This window comes from Polypterus senegalus, chromosome 2 (genome assembly GCF_016835505.1).
Source record: "Polypterus senegalus isolate Bchr_013 chromosome 2, ASM1683550v1, whole genome shotgun sequence".
Lineage (NCBI taxonomy): Eukaryota > Metazoa > Chordata > Cladistia > Polypteriformes > Polypteridae > Polypterus > Polypterus senegalus.
In genome coordinates this window covers 294,922,420-294,944,901 of record NC_053155.1, presented here as the reverse complement: position 1 = coordinate 294,944,901, position 22,482 = coordinate 294,922,420, and the positions used below count along the sequence as shown (strand labels likewise).

General features: G+C 39.8%; 1 protein-coding gene across 2 annotated transcripts in view; it reads right to left on the bottom strand.

The window, feature by feature from the left end:
• LOC120524009 (serine-rich and transmembrane domain-containing protein 1) overlaps positions 1-22,482 on the bottom strand; it is an 88,414-nt gene that overhangs the window by 36,829 nt on the left and 29,103 nt on the right. Inside the window, exon 2 of one of the 2 annotated variants that reach the window (XM_039745806.1) lies at positions 3,728-4,075. The exons of the other annotated variant lie outside the window; for it this stretch is intronic. The gene's annotated coding sequence lies outside the window, so the exon portion shown is untranslated. The remainder of the gene's footprint in view (positions 1-3,727; positions 4,076-22,482) is intronic. 2 annotated transcript variants of the gene reach the window in all.

The following is a 22,482-nucleotide window of genomic DNA, read 5'->3' as shown; positions in this document are numbered from 1 at the left end:
CCTCCAACTTGTGGCAGCTTTCTGAAGTTACTTTACTATTAAACTTTCTCCTGGACTTAGCAGTAGAGTGTTGTACCGTGTTAGCCATAGATTGATACAGGAGAAAGTAGGGTGAAATGACACCTTTTATTGGCTAATTAAATAGATTACAAATGCAAGCTTTCGAGGCAGCTAAGGCCCCTTCATCAGGCAAGGTGTAACAAAGAAACTGAAAACTACTCTCGCTTATATTGAGACAGCAAGGTGATTTTTTTCTTTCATCTTAAAAACCTTTTTGTTCAAATGTTAGCTAAAAAATCACCATGCTGTCCCAATATAAGCGAAAGTATTTTTCAGTTTCTTTGTTACACCTTGCCTGATGAAGGGGCCTTAGCTGCCTCGAAAGCTTGCATTTGTAATCTATTTAATTCGCCAATAAAAGGTGTCATTTCACCCTACTTTCTCTTGGACATCCAAAACACACACCTCCTCTGTACACCCTACTTACATGCAACTATTATCAGCTGGTTATCTTGCCACAACTCATGAAGCCAAATAATAATAATAAAATAATAATACTTTTTTTTATATACCAGCTCTTCCATGCTCAAGGTAGATGCACTTACCCGTTATGACCTAATGTTGGCATGCCAACACTGAGAGTCCACACGGGTGGCAGGCCTCCTCACTCATATTGAACTGCTGACAGCGTTTTGACCCTTGGCGTACAAACACCGCAGTCATTTCTCCCAGAGCCTTTACACCAACCACGCAGATAAGCGCATACCTTTTAGAATTAAACTATACAAAGGTAGAAAGGCTGTAGTCAGTTATTATATCGTCTCCAAATGTCCTATGATACAGCCTGTCACAATGAATCCTCCAAAGGACTGGCGTTCTGTGCATGTTTGGTTCCTGCCTTGCATCAGGTGCTGCAGGGATAGTCTCCAGGCCCTCTAAAACTGGACTGAATTATGTAGTTTTGATCACAGATTGGTGGTTGAAAAGGTGTGCCATCGGCAAAGAGGGTAATACAGACAATGATCCAAAGCCTTTCATTTTTTTTACAACATAGTAACAAAATTAATTAATATAAATATAATTTCTCTACAGCCAGATGTATAATTAGAATCAGAATTAGAATAGTTCACTGAATTTTGATACCTGGTGTTTCATCAAGTGCACACTTAATCAATGTGAGATTACGACCTATGCCTGCTCACATTATGTTACTCCCGGGAAATAATTGCAGATTTTCAGTCACTGTTGGGCGTAAGGTTAAAAAGCCTGCAGTACGTCTTGACTTTCATCTGATCAATCAGCCAGTGAAGAGCCTCATTGGCAGGAAATGATTTGACTATAAAAGTCAATGTGTTTGGGAAGAGGAATTTTGGAGCTTTTTTAGCCATTTTCTGTTATTAGAAGCACAAAGAAGTGCCCCCCGTGGACATGGCAATCTGCAGTAGCATATGAAATTCATTTTCAAAGTCTTCTGCACAATTATCCAAAATGAATCCCTACTATTACAATAAAAGGGGAATTAAAAAAAAATCAGATTAATAAAACTGACTGCTTAATATGCAATATTTGTTCAAGACTCTGTAGCATCCCACATACTAAAAAGCTTTTACTATTATTATTATTATGATTTATTTTATTGAAAAAAAATGGAATATTTCTGATTTGAACCCAAGTAAAGGTTAAGACTTTTGCTAACACGACATACAGGTATTTTGATTGCCGGGTAGCACACTAGGCTGTGAGGTTTTTGGGGTCCTATCTGAGATGTTTCTTTGAACACTCACTGGATAACAAACTAATAAAAGAGGCCCAGAGGAGGATGTAACATGGGGGAGTTGTCTGTGCCCCAGGCTCCTACGCTTTCAATAATAAAGAGTCCACCAGGAAGGAAGAGCCAATCTGGGGATAGCAGTTGAGTTTCACATGTGTTGCCTCATTCCAAGTTTGGATTGACCTGTAAATAATTCTCAACAGGTTAGACATGACATTGGAAGTGCTCCATAGTCAGGCCTGCATGGTCTTCTGTAGAGCTTTTAATTAGTATTTCACCTTTTGAACTCGACACCGTCGATAACGTAACTGGATGAGCACAGCAGCTGTGAACAAAACACTCCAGGCACCGGGATGGTGGAAAGTGTTAAACAATAAAAAAATCAAAGCAGCTCATGTCCAAAAGTGCAGTGCTTCCAATAAATAATCCTTAAAATAGTGAAAAACCTGGTGATTAAAAACAAGGCTAAAAACGAGAATTAAAACCAACAGTCACTGGGGTCAAAGGAGCCGAGCAGAACTCCTTCCTAGTCTCTCCAGCTCACCCATTGGTCATTCAGCTGGAGGAGGCTTCAGCAGCTGTGGTCCTCTCCATCCTGACCCCCATCTTAGCATAGACTGCTCAGGGTTGGTTGTCCTTCTGTCATTCTTCTCACTCATGCAGTTGTTCCTTAGGGAGGGCACCAACCTCAAAAACAAACATGTAATGTACAAATCGGCACATGTGTGCGAAAGGATCAGGTAAGCCGATAGATACCACTCCAAGGCAGAAGGGGGCACTCTCACTAACAGTATCTCTTCTCTTCTTTCTTCTGCACCAAGCAGTTACCCAGGACAGGAGGTCTAGCTCCACCCAATGCAGAATCTAAGCCCCACCTTTTCTGGGCTTGGGGATTATATAAACGGATGAACAGACGGAGGGAGCATCTTTTACAGCAAGAGAGACACGCCTCTCTGATGCTACAAATCACCACAGTGCAACAACACTTTATTTCTGTTTTTATTTTGCCATTCAGTTACAAAAACTCTTAATTGAAGGGTTTTCTGCTGTCTTTGGACCCTAACACTTGATTCCTCTCTGATGAGATAAAGCAGGCATTAATAAAATGAGGATTGGCTTTATGTGACAAGTGTCTCAGTTTGGGACTTTGATAATCTGGTCAACCTATAATTTACTAAGAATGCCACATTCACCGGGTAACCATAATGGGTCAGTCATTGTAATAAAATGTGCCTTTCACTTCTAGTACTCTTTAACATTTATCATAACTGAATAGCCATACAAGTCCCATGTCATAACAATTACAATGGCAGACATGTTCAAGAAGGAATTATTTACAAGATGTTTTTTTTTAGTGTAGGCTATGCTAATTATGCGGCAGAGTGATGTCTCTTAGGCTAAGGATCTGCACCGGCTATCGGAAGATTGCCAGTTCGAATCCTATAAATGCCAGAAGTGGGTCCTTGAGCAAGTCCCTTAACCTACAATTGCTCAATTCTGGGTATGATGTTAATCTGTATCCAGCCCTGCTAGCAGGACGTCCAACTTGCAGGAAAAACTTGGGTGTTGGTGGCAGAAATGGCACCCCAGCTACTATAACAAACGTCAAAAACTCCATTCGAACTAGTGTGGTGCTGAGGTGGTGCCCATTGCATGGCTTTGATCGGATTCTAATTTGGGATCCTGAGGTGGTTCATTGTGTGGTGGGCGCAGCAAAGTGCTGTATCAGTCCATGCTCCTAACCTCTCTTTCCCATGTTTAATTGTTGGGGTATGTGTGTGTGATTATGTGAGTGAGAGTGGTCCCTGTGATGTAGTTGCCTGGTGATACTCTTTGGCCCCCAAAACCCTGAAACGGGTTGAGAAGATTTAGGAACCTACCTACTAATCTCAGTACATTGAGGACTACAGTGTCGCCACAGTTTTCTAACACGCTTGAATGTTACGCCATGCATACCTTTTCCAACACTCTCCTACAAAATTGTGACTGGTGATTCGCCTGGGCAGCATCTGTCTCTCCATTCTCATCCAGTGTAGCTTCTAACTCCTTCAGAGTTCTCGTAGGTTTCTCGTGGTATGCTGGAACTTGTAGTTCCTTGAAGCAGCCCAGTTGGGTTTCATGGGGGCCACCATAGGGTGCGGAAGAGATTAACAATCCCTATTTTGTGGGACAGCCGAGTGACCTGCTAGTACTTCCATCGGGCTCTGCCCTAGCACTGGAAGTACCCCCAGGGTCCAACACAAAAGAGACAACTCAACCTCATCCAGAGAGTTGGAATAGGGAGAGGAGAAGGACGAAGCTCGCCTGGAGGAGGGAAAGGAGAGAAAAAGAGGAGAAGAACAGTGCTGTATTTGGTTTATGCCTTGTTACATCCTTTATACAAGATACTTGTGTAAATAAACCTTTTATTTATACTGGAACTGACATCTGTGTATGAGGTTTGGGGTGCTGCAACTCCCCCTGATGGTAACAATAACAATAAAATATGAAAACTTCCAAGGAGTAAATGTGCTCAATTGTTCTGTTTTATAATTCCAATTCATTTAGACCACTTTAAAATGATTTGTTTTCACTTGGATGTTTTTTATTTTGCGTGCAACTACTTCTTTGACATCTTGTAAAGCGCTTTGGACTACATCCTTTGGTTAAAAATGTGCTATAGAAATAAATGTTGTTGTCGTAGAAGTGGTAAGACAGGTTCAGTTTTGTTTGAAAATGGCAATGTAGAAGATCATACAGTTTTCTGGTCTGAGAAATACTAGGGTGTTGTTAGCCAATATAGATGTAGTGGGAAGTCAAGGAAAATTAACCTTTTATTGGCTAACTAAAAAGATTACAATATGCAAGCTTTCAGGCAACTCAGGCCCCTTCTTCAGGATCTTGACCAAAGAAAGGGCCTGAATCATATTATAAGCTTTTCTACTTACAGTGCATCCGGAAAGTATTCACAGCGCATCACTTTTTCCACATTTTGTTATGTTCCAGCCTTATTCCAAAATGGATTAAATTCATTTTTTCCTCAGAATTCTACACACAACACCCCATAATGACAAAGTGAAAAAACATACTTGAGATTTTTGCAAATTTAATAAAAATTAAAAAACTGAGAAATCACATGTACATAAGTATTCACAGCCTTTGCCATGAAGCTCAAAATTGAGCTCAGGTGCATCCTGTTTCCCCTGATCATCCTTGAGATGTTTAATTGGAGTCCACCTGTGGTAAATTCAGTTGATTGGACAAGATTTGGAAAGGCACACACCTGTCTATATAAGGTCCCACAGTTGACAGTTCATGTCGGAGCACAAACCAAGCATGAAGTCAAAGGAATTGTCTGTAGACCTCCGAGACAGGATTGTCTCGAGGCACAAATCTGGGGAAGGTTACGGAAACATTTCTGCTGCTTTGAAGGTCCCAATAAGCACAGTGGCCTCCATCATCCGTAAGTGGAAGAAGTTCGAAACCACCAACGGCATCTAAACTGAGCGATTGGGGGAGAAGGGCCTTAGTCAGGGAGGTGACCAAGAACCCGATGGTCACTCTGTCAGAGCTCCAGAGGTCCTCTGTGGAGAGAGGAGAACCTTCCAGAAGGACAACCATCTCTGCAGCAATCCACCAATCAGGCCTGTATGGTAGAGTGGCCAGACGGAAGCCACTCCTTAGTAAAAGGCACATGGCAGCCTGTCTGGAGTTTGCCAAAAGGCACCTGAAGGACTCTCAGACCATGAGAAACAAAATTATTTGGTCTGATGAGACAAAGATTAAACTCTTTGGTGTGAGTGCCAGGCATCACATTTGGAGGAAACCAGGCACCCTTCATCACCAGGTCAATATCATCCCTACAGTGAAGCATGGTGGTGGCAGCATCATGTTGTGAGGATGTTTTTCAGCGGTAGGAACTGGGAGACTAGTCAGGATAAAGGGAGAAATGACTGCAGCAATGTACAGAGTTTTCATCCGTTTTCATCATTCAAAGTGCTCTTGACCTCAAACTGGGGCGAAGGTTCATCTTTCAGCAGGACAACGACCCTAAGCACACAGCCAAGATATCAAAGAAGTGGCTTCAGGACAACTCTGTGAATGTCCTTGAGTGGCCCAGCCAGAGCACAGACTTGAATCTGATTGAACATCTCTGGAGAGATCTTAAAATGGCTGTGCACCAACGCTTCCCATCCAACCTGATGGAGCTTGAGAGGTGCTGCAAAGAGGAATGGGCGAAACTGGCCAAGGATAGGTGTGCCAAGCTTGTGGCATCATATTCAAAAACACTTGAGGCTGTAATTGCTGCCAAATGTGCATTGACAAAGTATTGAGCAAAGGCTGTGAATACTTATGTACATGTGATTTCTCAGTTACTTTATTTTTAATAAATTTGCAAAAACCTCAAGTAAACTTTTTTCATGTTGTCATTATGGGGTGTTGTGTGTAGAATTCTGAGGAAAAAAATGAATGTAATCCATTTTGGAATAAGGCTGTAACATAACAAAATGTGGAAAAAGTGATGCGCTGTGAATACTTTCCGGATGCACTGTATTTTTTTATGATATGGGCCAATCCTAATTAAATAAGCACACACCAAATATGTGAATTCTCCTATATAATCTTAAAAAAATACACTTACAGATTAACAATGTTTAACTAGGCAGTAGATGTAAAGTTCATTTATGAGTAATGATTTACAAATCAATTAGACATTCAACACATTCATATGTAGATATGGCATCCCCTTCTTGGATGATCCAGACAGTTGTAATAAAATATATGCTAATATTATCCTATGACCACTTTTGCCAGTGACAGGCTGGCACCCTGACTAAAGTTGGTTCCTACTTCTTGCCCGGTACTGTAAGGATAAGCTCTGCACTTCACAACCTTGACTTTAGAGAGCCTGAAAATGAACAGACAAGACCTGGTGCCATTTTGATTTTTGTGTTCCACCAGCCTTTCTGTCTTTGTTTTCTTTTTTGCTACTTTTCCCTTTATTCCCAAATACCATCTTCCAATTAAGATATCCTCTCTCATGTAATGTTTTTCTTTTTGTTGTTTTTATTCATTGACCCATTTTATCCTCACCCCTCAAATCCCTTTGTTTATCTCTAAGCATTCATTTTTTATATCTTCTTCTTATCAATTTCTTTATCAGCTTGCACTTGTTAATCAACAAACGGATTTTTTATCTAGTCTTTATATTTAAATTCATCATGTAGCCAATTTCCCTGTGAAAAAACAGGAATAAAATGAATAGAAAGTTGCATTTTAAGCAGCTGTGAGGTCGCAAGGCAAATACCCTCGCAAGACAAGTAGACCTGTCATTTGTCTCAATATCAACACCTCTGCCTTTTGAATTTCATTGTATGCCTTTCTGTGTCATTGCATTTAACTCCTTTCAATAATTTAAGATAAAAAACCTCATTCATTTAAAAAGTGAAGTACTGTATGACCAACACTGCAGATTCATGGCTTTGTATCTCATTTAATGTAATGGTGAATCACGTACTCGAGGACTCCAGTGAAAGGAATTTGTGACTGTCTGGGTTGGTTCCACTGTCCCTGGGAGCTTAAACCCTGTGACGGTGCGGGTCCACTTCCTTGCTCCCTATTCCTTTTAAACTCGACACCGTCGATAACGTAACTGGATGAGCACGGCAACTGTGAACTAAACACTCCAGGCAATGGAATGGTGGAAAGTGTTAAACAATAATAAAAAAAATCAAAGCAGTTCATGTCCAAAAGTGTAGTGCTTCCAATAAATAATCCTTAAAATAGTGAAAAACCTGGTGATTAATAAACGAGAATTAAAACCAACAGTCACTGGGTCAAATGAGCCGAGCAGAACTCCTTCCTAGTCTCTCCAGCTCACCTATTGGTCACTCAGCTGGCGGAGGCTTCAACAGCAGTGGTCCTCTCCATCCTGACCCTCATCTTAGCTCACGAAATGCGTCGCCAGAGCGCTCGGGTTCGGTTGTCCTTCTGTCATCCATCTCGCTCACGCATCTCAGCCACCTTGATCTCACCCACACTTCTGCACAATCCTTCACTCCATCGCGTGACCACTGACCATGCCACCTTTTCTTTCTCTCTCTAGCCAGCTAGTTTGTTCTCTCTCTCTCTCTGCTCCAGTGCTGTACTCTCGCTCTGCATGCCTTCATTTCTCTCGTTTGTTTTTTCTCTATTCCTTTTCCTGTGCCATCCCATACTTGTATGGCTCTGAGGGTGCAGCATCTCAATCAAGCACTGCAGGAAGCCATTGAAGCAATTGAGAAAGATTGTACCCTCATGTGCAGGTGTGTCTCGCCCCAATTACTTCACCAACTCCCCATAGCTGCGTGAGTGCACCCACGGAGACTGACACGGCCAATGGATTATTTAATAAATCAGCCATTCTTTCTGAGCTGTGGACCTGCTATAACCACAAACCTGGAATCATCGATAACAAAACCGAGGATGGGGACACACACAGTCAGCAAGAATTAATTTAAAGTGCTTTTATTTAAACCAAGCAATAGTGCAAACTAAAAAGTCAATAAATAAGTAACTCATAATAAAAACAAGTGAATTGGTGGAGGTTAAAATCAATACATAATAAATAATCCATTAAAAATGAGGTTAGATTCTGTCCATTAAAAAGCCCCATCCTAAGACACAGTGCTTCCTACTCTAAAACAATGTCTCCTCTGCATACCCTGAAATGGTCTTCCAGCCAGAGGAGACTTAGTCCTGATGTCATGTAGGCTTGCACCTCAGCCACCTCCATCAGTAACTGTTGGGGTGCCCCAAGCCTAATTCGTGTCCGTCATCGCTGTCCCTCTGGGTCTGAATGAACCCATCAGCTCTGCTCCATCTCCCATCCAACTTCACCTCATGACCTCTAGCGGGAGCTCACCCAGAGTGATGTGTAGCCCCTACTCCTGAAGAATTCAAACTGAGCGACCACATGACCCTCAAGTGCCAACCAAAATCTCCTGTTGGGTTAATCTCCTGGTTGTATGCCTCCATTCCACAAAAGCACTGGATGCTCCACGATCCTGTCCTGTATTTTTCACTTCATTGCCATTTTAACCTCCATGTCTCTGTAGTCTTGATCTTTTCTCTCTCTCTTTTTTCCATCTGTCCCTTGTATCTTTCCTCAGACTCCATTTTAAACTGTGGCTTGTCAAAATTGCTGCAATCACTGCCTCCAAGGTGTGAATGAAGCACTCCACTGACGCGCTTGCGTCTGCACATGAGTACGCCATCAGTCAAGCACCTCATTTGGCCTCGGAGCAGCACATGCACCCGCCTAGAGACTGCTTGCTGTGGATTCATTTAATTACTTAAAATTTCACAATACTACGAACCTCACTCTTCACAAAAATACATTTAGGACTGAAGCCAAGAGCACTTCTTTACTCAAAGAATTGTGAGAGTCTGGAACAAACTGAGACAAGTAGACAGAGAAGAAACCTTGACAACCATTAAGTAGCATCTAGATGTGATATCAGGACAGCTCAGCTATTAGTTTAAAAAAACAAGATTGATGGACAGAATGGTCTCCATTCGTTTTATGTTCTTCTGCTCTTATATACCCTTTAGTGATGCCTTACAGAGTTAAATCTGATTGATTGATCAAGTAATTGGGAGTTTCATTTTTTTTAGTGAAATTGCATGCAGGCAGATGTCTTGGAAAGAAAAGAACCCCTGAAGAATTCACAGCTATGGAGCTACAAATAAAAAAGTAGCACGTACAGTATACTTGAAAATCAATTTCAGCAAAACTAGGCTTATTCACAGTAGTGAATGTGTGTTTTTAAGACCCCTTTTAGAATGCCTTTCATCTTGCATTTAATAAGTACATTCTCATTTTCAGAACCTGTGCTTTCTTCACGTGAAGTGCTCACCTTTTACTTATGCTTTTTTTATATCTTTCAGCTTTAGTATCTCCCACTGTCTAATCATGTAGGATTTTATCGTGACAATATTTTTCCCTTTTATACTCTTTATTGTGTAGACCTTTATAAAATGTCTAAATTCCCTTATGCTTACCATTCTGTGATTAGATACTTTAGCACATCTTTCCCCCCTTTAGTTCTACATCTGTAAATTAAGTCAGTTAGACAGAGCAAAGAAACATAATTAAGTATGTATTATTGGTAAAAAATGCCCAAAAATATTAAGCAGAATACTATGTGAATATTGGTAACCATACCTTTGCATCTTGCATCCATAGATGTCTCTTGGCTTATCTTCTGTCTAGACTGCTTTGCTACCACATGGCTTTTGCATTGAGTATTTGAGACAAACCACATGCCAGCTCAATATGGCTGCTGAGACAGAGTTGTCTTCATCATGGTCTTCTCTTAATGGATGGCAAAGTTGGGGTAAAGGCAAGATGACCCAATTTATGCCATTCTTACCAAAAAGCACAAACCAATGAGGCATTGTAGTACAACATGGCCTCTGATTCAAAACCAATCATAAACAGCCATACTTTAGACCAGGGGTCTCCAACATGTCGCTCGCAAGCTACCGATAGCTTGCAACCCCTTTCCAAGTAGCTCGCCAAAGGGTTAAAGAATCCTATATAAATTTGAAAACTTGATTAGTCAAATTAGGGGTGGGCGATCTTTCCAAAAAATCATATCATGATCCTTTTAACACAAAATCACGATCCACAATCTGAATTGCAATCTATCTTTTCAGTGTGGCATACACTTAAGAGAATATCCGAACTTAAACTCATCAAGACCTAAGTAACACTTTATTTTAAATAACAAACAAAGTTGAATTCAATTGTTCTCTCATTTGCTAGCTAAGCAGAGTTAAGGAACACATTACGAAGCAGGTGAGTGAGTGAGGTGAACCCAACACCGGCCTGTTGCATGGATCTCGGATTTGCGTAAATAAATCAGTAACACAAGTAAACTGTAATACATATCGAAATGAGAGGAATCGCAAAATCAACCGGAATGTTAAAGCAAATTATAGAAAAAAATCCATTAAGTAGTTCTCTTGTGAAAAGACAGACATACAGACAGAGAGACATTGGATTTTATTTATTATATATTAGTAAACCATCAAAATAATGTGCAGTTAAAGTCTCAGCAGCATTCTCAGCATTTCTGGAGCTTAGTAGAGCCAGATGACTATAAGAATCTTCACCAAGCAGCTCTGAAAATGTCTGCTTTGTTTGGGTTTACATACCTCTGTGAGTCTGACATGAATGTCATTAAATCAAAGTTCAGAACAAGACTGACAGATGAACATTTAAATGATCCATAAGAGTGAACATAAGTGGCTACGCTCCACCATACACCTGCCTCTCTTGTTGACTCCATGCAGTGCCCGTCATTTGACTTAGTAAAAAACACATCACACATGCAACTGGACAGGCGAATAAAGTGAGACAGTGACATGGAACAAAATGACAAATGAGTAAGTAATATCTATGTATTTGGAATTGCATTGTTTTGTTTTGACAACATTCAAGTTTTAATTCAATAGTGTGAGATACACTAGAAAATTCATACAGATATACAAAATGTACTTGCAGGTGAACTAAATATTTTTTGTGATGTTTAAATGCAAAATGTGAGTTGTGGCCACCAACATTTTGTAAATGTTCAGGCAAAACAAGCTTATTCAGTTTGTTTGGGTTGAAATAAGCTATGAGAATAAACGTTAGAAAACATGAGTAGTTCTTGGCCATTTTCAGTTTGTAAAAGTAGCTCTCAGGGGATAAAAGGTTGGAGACCCCTGGTTTAGACCAATCAAATTAGTTTATCTGTCCCTTCCTGGGCCATCTACCAATGAAAACACTCAGTTATAACTCATCCCCCAGTTGCTTTGTTTAGTCACTTTATGGCCTTCTATGGGTGATGGCGTATAAGCTCTAACTCCAAACATAGTCACCCTTTGCTAATCTGGCCTGATGCTTCATCCTCCTCACCATAAATTTCACATCCTGAGTCAGACCTGAAGATTGGGGTTTGGGGGTGTTGGTTAGGTAAACATCAATGGAAATAAAACACGCCTCCTGAAACACCATCTAATATTACATTTGCGTTGCCTTGCTTACAAGTAAAAACATACAGAATATTTATCAGCTTATAAGATAGAAATCACACCACCACTCCCTCCTTATTTACTCATAAAAAAGCAAGGAATTAACAGATGAAGGGAATATTTGACACCTGCCTGCTTTAGTCACATTTGGTGCTGTCTGCCAATCAGTCGCACCACCTCCTTCAGTCTCCCTGAGATCACAGCACATACGGTGTCTGAACGGGCAACAATAAACCAGAGAGAAGCCGCAGCAGATGGAAGATGAGAATGTGAGGAAGAAAATGAAGAAAATACATAGCCTGAAGCTATGGAGACGGTTCACACAAGTGGAGAGGTAACCTCATATTATCACAATTACCAGAAGGATGTGGATGGAAAGTTAAAATAATATTTTCTTTTGAAATTTTATTTTCTCAAGTGTTTTGTTAGAAAGGCAATGTTGCGATAAGCAGGTTGACACAAGGGCCTGATTTCATGCTCTTTTACTTCTGTTTTCTAGAAAAAAACTCCAGCCACCACTGACAGTAAACAGAATCTACACTAATCTCAACAACAACAGGCCCAATAATCCAAGATAAAACAAATGATTACCATTACTGGAATCCATGTTTTCTAAATGGAAGCTTTTACCGCACAAAAAAAGCACAATGCCTGAACAAACTTCAGAAAAATCAGAAAACTCTGCTCCATCACAGGTGGAACTCTGGACACACTGGAATCTACTGTGGAAAAGAGGATGATGGCAAAATTGGATGCCATGATGAAAATTCACTCCATTCCCTCCAGGAGGCACTCTCTTTTGTGCACTTCTAGTCACAGGCTCATTCCATCATGGTGTGCTAAGAAGTGCCTCTGGGGGTCTCTTCTGCTCAGTGCTATCAGACAATTCATTCATTCCACCCAATGTACTCCCATCCATCCATTATCCAACCCGCTATATCCTAACTACAGGGTCACAGGGGTCTGCTGGAACCACTCTCAGCCAACACAGGGTGCAAGGCAGGAAACAGACCCCGGGCAGAGTGCCAGCCCACCGCAGGGCGTGCACACACACACACACACACACACTAGAGACAATTTAGAATTGCCAGTGCACCTAACCTGCATGTCTTTGGACTGTGGGAGGAAACCGGAGCACCCGGAGGAAACCCATGCAAACACGGTACTTGTTAAGTTTATTTTATTTATTTATCAATTAATTGATTGGTTACATTATTTTATCCTGTGCATCTGCATCTTGTATTTTTATGTTTCTGCTGCTGTATGCATCTGAATTCTAATCTAATCTAATCTAAAACATTTTCACTTTGTCATTATGGGTAATGGATTGTAAACTGATGGGTAAAAATAGCAAATTAATTTATTTACAATTAAATCTACATTAGGTGGGTGTTGAATTCTTGTCTTATTAGGTTTTGTTTTTTCTCTGCTTTTTTACAAAATGAATGAATGAATTAATTAATTAATCAATTTATTTAGTTATTTACTTATTTATTGGGTGGCACAGTGGAGCAGTGGTAGCGCTGCTGCCTCACAGTAAGGAGACCTGGGGTCGCTTCCCAGGTCCTACCTGCATGGAGTTTGCATGTTCTCCCCGTGTCTGTGTGGGTTTCCTCCGGGTACTCCAGTTTCCTTCCATGGTTCAAAGACATGCAGGTTAGGTGTATTGGCGATCCTAAATTGTCCCTAGTGTGTGTGTGTGTGCCCTGTGGCGGGCTGACACCCTGCCCGGGGTTTTTTTCCTGCCTTGCATCCTGTGCTGGCTGGGATTGACTCCAGCAGGCCCCCGTGACCCTGTAGTTAGGATATAGCGGGTTGGATAATGACTGACTGACTGACTTATTTATCGATTGATTGAATGTATTATTTTATCCTGTGCATCAGTATCCTACTTTTTTATGTTTCTGCTGCTGTATTCATCTGAATTCTAATATAATCTAATCTAAAACATTCTCACTTTATCATCATGGGTTATGGAGTGTAGATTGATTGGTAAAAATAGCAAATTAATTTATTTAAAATTAAATTTACATCAGGTGGGTGTTGAATTCTTGTCTTATTAGGTTTTGTTTTTTCTCTGCTTTTTTACAAATTTTTTTCTGGTGTTCTTTCTAGATTTATTTTGAAGTAATTTGTTGTATACGTTCTGCAAATTCTATCTGCTTGATGGCATGCTATGTTACTTTCTTGAAATAAAATTAAGCAAATGTTAAAAAACCAAAATACATTCTACATTATAAAGTGTGCAGAAAGTGAAGGAGTCTGAATACTTTCTGTTGTGGAAATGGGAGTATATCCATAAATGGGAGTATAAATTAGCTCTTCACAATTACCTGTTAAACTAAAAGTACATGATGCCCAAAGAACTAATGTCTGTCATGGGGTTGAAATGTTGGCTGATTCTTTCCTGGTTATTTTAATGTTTCTTAGGTAAACTATTGGCAAACACAAAGAAATAAAGTGAAACAGAGTTAGCCAGCAAGAGAGTGAAGAAAGCCGCAGCTGACGGCTCGAGAGCAGGTTACTGTTTATCACAGGATCTCTTTGCCAAAATAGTGTCAGGACCAAAGGGAAATGAACAAAGTGAAGTTGAAGTTAGAAAGTGAGCAGGGAAAGGACTGCAGTGCTGCTGAATTTTTAAAAATTTGTGACAAGGTGCCAAAAATGATGTTGCCTTCTCTGAAGCTCTTCGAGACTAAGCCAGCTGCCAAGGGCAGCCTTTTCAGATGTGCACAGTGTAAGAAAAGGACAGTGCCCATTTTCAGCTCCCAAGTGATAACAATGAATTAGCTTGACAGTGAGGAAGGATTTATGTGGCATGGCCCTGCTGTAGCTTGTTTGACTGTGATCCAATGACCCCTGCAGCAAGGTAGTCTTAGACCGAAAAGATGTGTACAAATCATTCAGATATTTTTTTTTATACAAGACATGTCTGCATCCTTGTCAGTGTCAGGGTTAGATTATTAGCCATTATTTTGTTGTTACCTTCAAAATAAAGAGAAGGTCTTGTTGCTGTGGAGGGCTGGAGATGTAAACTGTAAAAGTTAAACTTTATATGAAAGTTCTAACACACCAAAACAGTAGTCATCTATAGGATATTGTACACATAAATAGTAATATATTAGATTAGATTAGTTTAGATACTTTATGTGCCATCTGCCCATGTACAGAAATACATACGGTTCTCTCCATTAAAAAACTTTAACTGCAATAAACATGACAACAGAGCCATAGTGTGACAAAATGACGCCTGGACCTGAAAAGGAAAATAAGTACTCTTGTTCAATAAGAATAGATGAAACAAATTTATTGTATTCACAAAGAAAACAAAAAATGATTATTTTTATTTTTTTTTTATTTACATAAACAAATTGGGTGGCGTGGTGGTGCAGTGATAGCGCTGTTACCTCGCAGTTAGGAGACCCGGATTCGCTTCCCGGGTCCTCCCTGTGTGGAGTTTGCATGTTCTCACCGTGCTCTGGTTTCCTCCCACAGTCCAAAGACATGCAGGTTAGGTGCATTGGTGATCCTAAATTGTCCCTAGTCTGTGTGTATGTGTGCGCGCCCTGTGGTGGGCTGGTGCTCTGCCCGGGGTTTGTTTCCTGCCTTGTGCCCTGTGCTGGCTGGGATTGGCTCCAGCAGACCCCCGTAACCCTGTAGTTAGGATAGCAGGTTGGATAATGGATGGATGGATAAACAAATTACAATACTTTCGATAAAATTAACACAATATATAAAAAAAAAAAAATAAAGATTCAGGACAGAACAAAATTTGGCCGTGTGTAACAGTTGAACTCTTTGCGCCTTATCAGGCTTAATCAAAATCTAATTAGCTTCAAACACACTGAGAGCGAAGAAATACAATTAGACACAGGATCATTATGAGAGCATAATGACTGGTTGTGCATCGCAGTTTCCGACAATAAAGCCGCGCACCACTCAGTTGTGCATTTACATATTAGTGGCATGGCGGTTTTCAAGCAGTGCATCATTCTCATTGTTATTTTACTGAGAACTGAACTTTTATTTCCAATAATTTGGTTGTGATTGTAAAAGACAATGTAAACACATTTCAATGTGCAAGTTGTTTACAAAATCATAAAAAATTAAAGGGAAATATATATGAAAGTTTTACTAATTTTCAGTGATATTTGTGTTTTTATTCATTTTTTTTTTCTTCTTTTTAAGCTGAAACAACCACGTCATCGATTGGTGCCCTTCAAAGATTAACGCATGGTGGTGGTGCACAGTTCGCACCCCCCACACTACGGCTCTGTATGACGATGTAACAAATATAAATAATCAACAATACAAAAAGTAACCTCTGTATACCACCTCTGATTTTTGTTAAAAACTATAACCTATACCAACAATAATGATATATTTACAATGCATATGTGCATACAATGTATAATAGGAAAGAAATTAATACTAAAACAACAAAAAACAAATAACAATTTGAACTTGAGCTTTAAAGTAATTGAAAAAGTATGTTGGGGGGAGGATATCTTTGCCCACCCAGCTATTAATCTGGTAAGTGTTGGACAAAAGCTACTATAATAGTGCTTGCTGTAGGCCTCGATGTTCTCTGGTCTGCAGCATCTGAAGTGGTAACATGAGGCCCTCCATGTGAACAGAGAGTGACCTGGATGGCTTGGGTTTTCAAGGATGACTCTAACTTTATTCCGACAACAATTAAATTAACTGTTTCTCTGTAGAAAGTAAGTGATATCCTATTAGTCTCTCAGCAGTCCTAATAGTCCTCTTTTGGACCTTCAGTGTGATTTTACCAAACCACACTGTGATATTTCTGATGAGAATACTCTCAAGTAAACCCTTATAGGCCTGAATAGGAGGTTATTGGTTTAGGCCGGCTTTCTTCAGCAAAATAAGGACAATAAAGACACTGCTGGGCTTTCTGGATGCGAATTGCAGTATTAATTGACCAAGTCAAGTCTTTTGAACTGTACAGGCCCAAGAATTTAAAGCCATCTACCCACTCCACTTCAGTACCTTTGATAAATGGTGGCTGTGGACAGGGGGACCACCTCCTGAAGTCCAGAATAAGCTCCATAGTCTTTGCTGCATTTAGAACCAAGCCATTCACTTCTCTATAGCTGCAGATAGTGGGGAACATTGGTGCCCTTTATTATGTGTTGATTACAGGGTTATAGGGGATGAGTTATGATGAATGATTGAAGGAGTCGAACCTTTTCAGTTTAAGCAAACAGTGGTCATGAAGTGATGTTATTGAAGTGTTTAAAATTATTAAAGGAATTAGTAAAGTGGATTGCGACTGTTACTTTAAAATGAGGCCAGCAAGATCACAGGGGCATCATTCTAAACGTTTTGAGTGTAAATTTTGCACAAACGTTAGAAAGTTTTTCTTCTAAGAGATAATTATAGACAAATAGAATAAGTTGCCAAGAAGTTTCATAGATGGTAGGACTTGACTTCATGTTATTTTGGAGGAATAAGTTAGGTAGGATTGGTGAGCTTTGTTGGGATGAATGGCCTGCACCTGTCAAATGTTTTTCTAGTGTTCTGTTGCATAGGACTTTGTTTTTTTGTTTCAGTTTCTATTTTGGTTTTGACTTGGCCTGCTTCAAACTTTAAGGTAACTCTCTCATTCTCTGGTCCTTTACCAGAACGGGTCTTTTTTTTCTGTCTCTTTTTAATGGCATTTAAAATTGGTCCATCTGACTTCTTTGTGGCAGTACAGCAGTCACTTCAGAGAACTATAAAAGACTCCAGATGGCCATAGCCAGCTGTTTTGCTGCTGTTTGTCTGGCCTGTCATTTTTAAAGATGCTCTCTAAGCATTTCTTTTATAGTATGTATTTTTATTTATTTATTTATTTTTTATAGCTTTATATGGTTATTATTGTCAAGTGTGCAATGAAATTCTTATAGTACTTGCACATGCTAATCAACATTCAATATGTCAGAGCTCTCTGGCATTATGACTAGAGAGAACAACAACCTCATATTGAAACTTTTATATTTCTAATGGCCCGTTACATGAGGAGAGCTGGACATGGCCACAGAGAGACATCAACCCAGCAGCAAGACCAGTAACTTCTTCTTTGTATAAGGACGAACAGGAGGAGCGACAGCCAGAACCCTACAAAATGACCTCCAGCTGGCTATTTGTGTGCATGTTTCTGACTAAACTGCATGAGGGCATAAGGGCCTGATATCTGCTAGTGGGACCATGGCTCATAGTCCATCACCGTGCAGCTCGATTAGCATTTGTCAGGGAATACCACAATTGGCAGCTCTGATCACTGGTGCCCTCTTCTCTTCACAGATTAGATCAGGTTTACACTGAGAAATGAAAGATTGAAAGAGTCTGGCGATGTCGTGGTGAACGTTATATAGCCTGAAACATCATCCAGCATGACTGGTTTGGTGGCAGGTCAGTGATCGATAGAGTAGTCATATCTTTGGAGGGTCACACAGACCTTCATGTGTTAGGCAATGGCACCCTGACTGCTGATGAAATTCACAGAGCTGCTCTCAGACCTTATTCTGGTGCAATGGTTTCCTGGGTCCCTCCTGGTGCAGGACAATGCCTGGCCTTATGTGGCCTGAGTGAGTAGGCAGTTTCTGGATGATGAATGCATTGATGCCATTGACTGATGTGCACGTCCCCCACCTCTCATTGTATAACAGTCCATCTCCTGGTATCTCCTCCACGATCTTGAGCTGGGATACACAACAAACCTTATTGCAATGGCACGTATAGATGAGCCATCCTGGAGGAGCTTGAATACCTGAGCAACCTGAATCATCTGCCAGTACCACTTCATGCTACCAGTATTGACAAGGAAACTAGTAAAGCACAAAATTAAAGAAGAACCAGTCAGGAAGGATAAGGACAGAGCAATTGCCTGTGACCACCACCAGCAAAACCATTACCTTTTGGGTGAACCTGCTGTCACTTTCATTTGCACCAAAGTTGGTGAAGCTGATTCACAATCACTTATGCTTCTTAACTGGACAGATTGATATCTTTGAAGCTTAACTGACTTGTTGTTAGACAGTGAAAATCAATCTTAATGAAAAATCCCTTAATTTTTTGATGAGTGTATTACTAGGCAGGTTGAATCTTTTCTAACTTAGGTAGGCACTTTCACACAATGCAGGGCTATAAAACTCAGTTGGCAATGCTAGTAAAAATTTAAGCAATCTATTGTTACAAATTGAGATAACTTAATAGATTTTTTTCTGGGAAAAATATTTTTTTGTTACTGTGTCTCTTCCTTGGGTACCACTGGTTTGACTTTGTGTGGAATGAGTGGTTGCTCATGGAGTCCAAAATGAGGCACATTACCTGCTTTGTTAGGGAGCGTCAATTACGGCATTATGGCAATGTGGCACGTTTTCCTGAGGGTGATCCAGCTCGTAAGATCCTCATTGTTGGGGACCCGATTGCCAACCAGGATTCTGAGCTGTTTTGTCATGTGATGGGTCAAGCAACGTGATGTACTAGTGTATGCTACCCTACCTGACCATTTTATAGATCATTTGAAGAATCTAACAAATAGAAATGACAGTCAAAAGACATTATCTATCTATCTATCTATCTATCTATCTATCTATCTATCTATCTATCTATCTATCTATCTATCTATCTATCTATCTAATGTCCCACTGTCACCCATAGAAGACCTTAAAAGGAAGATTAGCCAGGTTAACCTCTATTGATGGACATGTCTTCCCAGGGGTCCGAGTTGCACAGCCCTGTATGGGATGAGCAACAGGCTGAAGCTGTGCTAGATAATAAATGATATAAATTAGTTTGGAATAAATGTTTTTGCTGTTTAATTTTAAGTGCATCACCTCACCATTTTGAAGGTGTAGCATTTTGTTAATGGGTTTCTAGGACACGTGGGACTGTTGGAAGATGCTGCCTCCTAAGAGGTACTGTGTGCCATGTCATGGTGGTCCGTTTTCTTAACTCCATGCAGATTATCCAGTCTCGTAATCATAGTGTTTTAAGATTTCTGGTTATTGATTCATAATATTCCATTTATCCACTCTGTTTACAGTTTTACCATCTTGGTTGTGGCAACAACTTGTTTTTTGTTTAACAACTTTTCACAATTCTTGTTCAGACTTTTCTTACATGTGTGCTCTCTGGCCTTTAAAAGTAATTCTCGAAGAAATGGTCTGTTGTAACACCATTCTAGCAGCAGTTCACTATCTCTGTTGCACGGCAGACAATTCACAGAGATTGGCTGGAACTGAAATAGCATTCGGAACATGGTCAATGACGTGTTCCAGCCGAGCCATGTGAGATACTTGTGCCTGGCATAACACATACATAGATATTTAGTTGTTAATGTGCTACATTATTGTTTGGAACAGAAGGAAGCTGATCCTTTGCTTCAATTTGCAACAACAAAACAGTGTGGTAGATTAATGCCCACCCAAACTAAGGATGTAACTCTTAAATATTCACCCGAAGCTAAATTTAAATGAAGGGAACATCTTGCTTTAAAGCGCCTTTGAAGCCTGGGCAGTCGAAGTAGACACATTCACATTCCAGGTATTTTTCAGGGGTAATTTGACAAAAAAAGTTTCTGTTTATTTATTTATTTTTGTGTGTGCTTTATCATTTTTTAAAAGTACTGAATTTGCTTTTTTTTGTGAGTTGGTCTAGCAAGTTGATTCATAAAAAAGTAGCAATTGCTATCTGAACATTCAACTGATGCTTGTCATTTTTTAGGTATCTTAAATCAAAGAGTAGCTTAAAATACTCTTCCCCATTACAAGGGATGGTTTGCTATTTCAGAGCTCCTGAAATTCATTTAAATTTGAAGAAAAACATAGATTGTGACTGAATTTAGATACACTGAGGTAGAAAAGAGAAAATTGTTTCTGGTCATCCCAGTTCTTTTGTAAGGTAGATTCAAACTAAAGGATAGTTGTGCATTGAATAAATAGGGAAAGCTCAAAGGGATTACTGTAATTCAGAGCTTCTCAAGCCCTGCACTTGGCATACATTCATAACTGTCCATTTTGGATAACATACATGCATTATTATTCTAATTTTGGATTATCCAATAACAAAAAGATAGCAGTCATGACACCCTCCAATGTTAAGAAGCTCTTCAAGAGTGGTGGCGGCGAGGAAGAAGGAATAAGCTGTTGCCTAATCACAAAGGCTCATCAAGGCAGCAAAATCCCACGATACTCACATCTATAACAGTGTAGCAAATTCAGTCAGGAGTGAGTAGCCATTTAGTCTCATTAGTTATTCATCAACTGGGGTGCCTTAAGTGTTACAGACAGAGGTTTAAGGATTCAATTTTACAAACATATGAACATAGTATTAATTATAAATGCAATAGGATTGCATTCAATATATCTATCTAAATTTGTCACTGCTGCAATATCCCTGAAATTTTTTTTTTACTTGCGAGAAATTAATTGATTTCAAAGTACACATTTTGGATTGATCTGCAAAACAGAACCTGCCTTCAATTGTAGACTAATAAGCAGACACAACACAAAGTTCAGGTTAAAACCATTGATATTATTTGTGGCCAAAATAAAATGGTAAAAAATAAAATACAGGTAAGTTAAAGATTCTCTGGCAATTATTCAAGGAAAAAATACATACTCAGATAGAAACTTGTATACGTTATATACAAAGCTGACCCTTCCTATACACAAATCATGCACTGTGCATGGGGCCTGTGATAAAAGGACCAATTGCCTGTTGGAGGTTTGCAGACCTCTGTGATTCTGGAGCTCCACTGTGCAGCCAATTGGATTGCACGTTATTGTCTCTTGGTTTACTTGACTTGGATCAGATAACTCCTCCCACAACCCCAATCTTAACAATAGTGTAACCGGGTGTGTCGTTTAACATCACTGAAGTATAATATAAAGCAGAAACCTCCTTAAAGCAGTGAAACTTTGAAGGTCCACCACTTGACTCAGTTGAGATTATTGCTGTTTCATGAAACATCAAATTAACTTTGTTCACAGTCACCAGTTGTGATAATTTTCCATTAATGAGCAACACTAGTCAAGAGCACAGAAAAAAAAAAAGATAGAAGAAGCAGCTTGTACTGCGCTTGCAGACTTTTAAGAAATCTAGTTAACATGTATGAGGTGAGACACAAAAATAACCAAACTGGGCTTAGGGCTTTCCTGGAAAAACATCTGGAGGTTGGCCAGATGTGAATCATAGAACTATCTTCCCTCCTACATGCCCTCTAAAACCGCTGACCGGCTAGGTGTATCCTGTGAATAGCCCAGTCAGTATTTGCACAACAATCGCTACATGAGTTGCCGCAATAATGTTTCAATGAAAAGAAATCGAACAGCAAATCAACAACAAATTTCTTGCAGACTTTCTCTTTTTCCATAAAGCAGTTCTTTACTGACAAAAACATTCCTGTCCTCGATCATCCTCCCTATTCACCCGATTTAGTTCCCTGTAAGTTTTTACATGTTCCGGAAAATCGAAAGTGACCTGAAGTGAACACATTTTTCTTCAATGGATGAAGTGAAGACAAAAATGGCAAGCCCGTTGAAGAGCCTCAAGCAAGAACACTTCCAGCACGGTTTCAATCAATGGAAGATACATATGAAGTGGTGTAGAGATGGGATGGGGAGTATATAGAAGGTGACAATTCATCAATAAATATTATT